The sequence below is a fragment of the Puntigrus tetrazona genome, chromosome 8, assembly GCF_018831695.1.
Source record: "Puntigrus tetrazona isolate hp1 chromosome 8, ASM1883169v1, whole genome shotgun sequence".
NCBI classification, from domain to species: domain Eukaryota; kingdom Metazoa; phylum Chordata; class Actinopteri; order Cypriniformes; family Cyprinidae; genus Puntigrus; species Puntigrus tetrazona.
Genome location: NC_056706.1, coordinates 1,606,748 through 1,611,679, shown reverse-complemented (window position 1 = coordinate 1,611,679; position 4,932 = coordinate 1,606,748). Strand labels below are relative to the sequence as shown.

Genomic DNA, 4,932 nt, shown 5'->3' with positions numbered 1-4,932 from the left:
CTTAACACAGCAGTGAAAAGGCTTGTTGAGCAAATCATGAGTTAAATTAGTAAAAAATCCTTACCCAATTGATGATGACCTTCTCTGAAGTCATTGGCGAGAAGTCGCCCTTTTCACGAATGGGTCACGTCAGCCCCCATTTCTTTCAGGTGATCAATTAAGTCGTAGTTCTGTTCCAGCTTAAACCGAGGTAAAATCACCTCACGAGTCCTAAAAGAAAGTCCATGCAAAAGAATTGGAAGAATGATTTAGCAAATAGGATGCATCTTATTAAACCTAACACTAAACTCTAACCTTAAACCATAGACTGAACTGTATTTCCAAACTGTAACAGCATGTTACTAAATGTGGACATTCATGAGAAATTACTAGATAATAGGAATATTGGTTAACCCTAAACTAATGTCTAGAATCTGAGAGATCAAAACCAACAAGGATATTGATCTATGAACTGTATCCAACCTGGGAAATAATGTTTAGTGCTTCAGGCCACTGAGCCAGGACATTTGAAATTACCTTGCTGACTTCTCTGCAACTTATCGGAAGCCTGCAGTTAGTGCTTTTACCTGTTGGTCATGTTGTTAAGCCACTTGTTGATTAGGGTCGGGGAGATCTCCTGCTCCAGGATCTCATTCCAGCGAGTTTCTGTGGAATAAGCAATGATCATGCTGATGTTTCCGGCGTAGGGCAGCTGCGGTATGTGCGCCAGTTGAGCTCGTGGTCGGCCGCCCCGCCAAGTAACTTCCTTTGTTTTGCATCATGGGAACACGCACCTGCTTTTCTCATTGACACGGAATTGCGGACGTGTGTGTCAGTTCCTTCGAACTTCTGCTCCCCATGTACCTGCATTTTTATGCCAGTGAAAAGCATCACATTGTGTGGTGTTATTTAAGAGCTGCATGCAATATTATTCTTCTGTTTAAAGCAGGTGGTGTACAGTTCTGCTTCCAGAGGACCACCATCATGCAGAGTCCTACACCTGAAATAGCTAATCAGGGTCCTCAGAATAATTAGAAACTTTAAGTCACGACTGTCTAAAACTGTTTCTTAGAGGACCGATTGTTGGCTAAGTTAGCTCAACTTGCCTCAACTCACTTGAGGATGACAAGAAAAACCTCCAGGCACATGAATTAGAGCTATACTGCTAGAAAAGACCCTTCAGGAGCATGATTGGACACATTCTCTTGCTTGAGGCGGAAATTTCTATTCTCTTAATATGTACAACTGTGGTAGTCAGTCCTGCTCGGAGAATTTCATCTTCCTGCAGAGATTATTTCTCACCCTCATCAAAACACACCTGGACTAGCTTAATCAAAGTCTAGTGCTAGAGTTAAAGTCTTGTTAACACAGCAGATCTACAGCTGAGTAGTAGCCTACTCTTCTCTTAGAGGGCCATCATCCAACAAGTTTAGCACCAGTCCTAATGAAATACATCTTAACCAGCAAATCAAGGCCCTCAGGATCATAAAAAGACTTCCAGGCAGGTGTGCTAGTGCTGAAGCCTGCAGGATATTGGCCCTCCAGGAGTGAGTGGAGCGCCCCTGATTGAGACCCGAAGAGGCTTGTTTAAGATGCATCTGCAGTGCACATACTGCAATGTACACTCAATTGCTCTTTTGGTACTTTGATGTCAAATGGTGATTGGTCTGAACAGTGCCAATGCATCTCAAACAAGCCTAGGCTCTACAGCTGAGGTGGGCTTCTACTTTTCTCTTGTAGGGCATTAGCAGAGTTTAGCTCCAGTCCTAATTAAATGCACTCAAAACCAGCTAAACAAGCTCTTCAGGATCACAGGGAAGCTTACAGGCATGTGTATTAGAGCTAAACTATGGCGGAAATGCACCATTCAGGAGCAGGATTGGCAGTAGGTCCTGCTCCTGGATGGCAGAGTTTAGTTCTCCACTCAGCCTAATATAAGTATTGCCAGCAAAACCAGGTTCAGAGGGAAACAATAATCCATCATGCAATTCTTGCTGATTGACCTAGATTAAGATGCTGGTCTTTTTTTGTCAGCCCAGGGAAGTTCTATTCTACTCCTAGAGGGCCACTGTCCAGTAAAATTTAGCTCCATCCACCATAAAACACACCTGAAACCAGCTACTCAAGGTCTTAGTAGGCATACTAGAAACTTCCCAAGCAGGTCTGTTGAGGAGCCAAGTTGGAGCTAAACTCTGCTGAACAGGTGCCATCCAGGACTGAGTTTGACACCCTGAGACTTGCATCCGAGCTAAATGTTTAGTATTGAACTCAGTGCTAGTATACACTAAACATGACATAGTACATGATTATTTGTTTTAGGAGGAGTACAGATTATTCAAATGAAGGATTAAACCATTAGTCCTAAAGAGTTGGAGAATTTGAATAGGCTAGAATTGATTCACCTTTGGAGTAGAGATAATTCAGGAGCATCACTGCCATGTTTGGGTCTACGCTCTTCAGCGGCTCCTTTATCAGACCTTTGGTGATCTTCTGAATGCGCTTGATTGGCCTTCACAAGGAAGGCCGGGTCTCGCGAGAGTCCACAGACTGCGTGCTCGGCAAGTAGTACGTCTTTGCATCGCTGCGGGAAAGCCTCCTGTATCCGTACATCACGCTTCATGTACAGGTCATTAACGGAGCGCAAGTTGTAGCGAGTTCCGTCGGAAGAGCACAATGCGTGAGTTTGCGGAACAGCTTATGCCGCGGTCGGCGTTATCGTAATGAGTGCTGGCGTTAATGAATTCGCCAAATCCAAGAGTTTGGTAGAGTTGCTTCTGAGTGGTTGGGCCAGCTCCTAGGAGCCATCATACCCATCGCAATGGATCCCGATAGGGAGCGAGCAGAATGTTGTCCGTCTGGTTTAAGTCGATTGCGCCAGTTTCCGATAAAGCCGACACCGAATCGGGCGTTGACCGCGTTGATGCGCTGCAGGCGAAGTTCGCCCGTGGAAAGGCGCAGCAGCAGGCGTGCTCGCCTTATTTTGGGGTCACTAGGCTCCCCGAAGAGGTCCAGGTCAGGAGCAGGGGTGGAGATCTCGTCTATATGGTCACCTTCGCTGTAGTCATCCTCTCCTTCTGCCAAGATCTTATCAAAATCGATATAGTCTTCATCTTCTAGCCCATCCAGAGGGAGGTCGTTTGTGACTGTGTTCTCGATGGAAGTCCAGTGGAATGGACTCAATGTCTGTTTCTCTCCATTTGGAGAAAGTCCACGGGCATCCACCAACTTTTCCTTCTCTTCAAAGTGTGAACTGAGGTCTTTGACCCCAGCCAGAGTGGGGCTACTCAGGAGAGAGGCTATAACTATAACTGAAAGGAGCCACATCCTGTGGAAACGAGTAAATTGGAAATACTGAAATGTACTTATATTACATAAGCACTGCATGCTATATTTCAGAGAAATGCATATGCCATGTGCACATTTAAATTGTAATGAATACAGCTTATGGATTTGTCTAATTTAATCACATATTAATATCATGTCAAATATGCGAAGCATGGTTTTCTGACGCTGGTGTGATTGTGTGAAACCCATGTGGTCATCTTATGGTCGAGACATGTTCGTGTGTTCAAGTGATCACATGGGTTGCACACATTTACACCATGAACACACACATGCTTATATTATTATTATTATCTATCTATGTATGTGTGTATATAGATGTATATATGTATGTGTTAGTATTCATTTTTAAGTTTTTTAATTTATTTATTTATTTATTTTTTTATAAATGTCTATTTTATAGTTTTATCTTCGGTTTATTTTTGTTTTATTTTCAGTTTTTAGTACTTTTAGCCTCTAACTATTTTCAGTAAGCTGAAAAAGCTAAGCATTTCTATGCAATAACTGAGCATTTCATTTTTATTTTTTTCTTAGTATTACCAGTTTTTGTTAAATATAACAACACTGATACAAAGTTACTTGCAGGCTGATAAATTCAAAGCCATGAGCTGTAAGGGCACCCAATATCCAGAATAGTGCTTAATATATATATATTTTTTTTTTCAATAATGGTTTGCAGTTTTGCTTTTGGTTACTTGCTTAACTTAATATCAGAAATATCACATCGGTGTCAACACTCTTATGAAAACATTTATGCTAGTTTGAGCTGCTTACCTGCTCTCTCTCCTTCTGTAATCTGTGTTTGTGTGTGGACGGTCCGTTTGTGGGTTCCTTCTCCAGCTGGACTTTGAAGTGGCTCTTCACTGATCAAACAGCAGCGAGTTCAAACAGTGCTCAAAGACCTTCATCTGACTCATTTAACCCTTGAAATGCACTCAATATGTTATTACTGGGTGCAAATTAATACAAATATACCGTATATGGGCGTATATTACCATAATTGACTGCATAGCTTTATTCTAGTATCCCTGACAACCGTATGAAATGTAATCCAGAAATTGGCCTACCATCTCTTTGTATGCAGAGAGTTGCAATTGTTCTGGGAAAATGTGATGTAACGTGATTTGTGACATGACTGCAAAGTGTTTCCTCAGAGGCTAAATTGTGCTTATTGCTTATTTACCCTGCTAAGGTTGTAAATGCAAACATAGATTTTAGTTTTAGTTCTGGCTAAAAGTGCATGGAAGAGAAATCAATCGTCGGGGGAAAAACGGACTCATATATATACATTCTTAGAAGAAAAGATTATGTATTAAACGATTTGGACTCCATTTAGACTTTTCTTGAGCAATGCAATGAATTGCAAGCAGATTAAGCATTCATTTATCTTATTTATTTTGTTGTATTTTTGTATTATTGTAATGCAAATAGTATTGTATGCTTGGCTATAATATCAAATGCGTTAAAAATTCTTTAAAAGCACTGCCAGAATTTTGATTGTTTCTAAAGTTGAATGAATGTGTTTTGTGTTTGATCGTATGCAGCTGACGCACTGGATTGCCCCCATTAAGAGGCCAAACCCCGTCTTCAGAAGCTGTTTAGAGATTTCTG

At 41.4% G+C, this 4,932-nt stretch overlaps 1 pseudogene; it reads right to left on the bottom strand.

Moving 5' to 3' along the window:
• The window catches only part of LOC122350658, an 11,281-nt pseudogene extending 7,035 nt beyond the window's left edge, over positions 1-4,246 (bottom strand).
• Between the last annotated feature and the right edge of the window lie 686 nt (positions 4,247-4,932).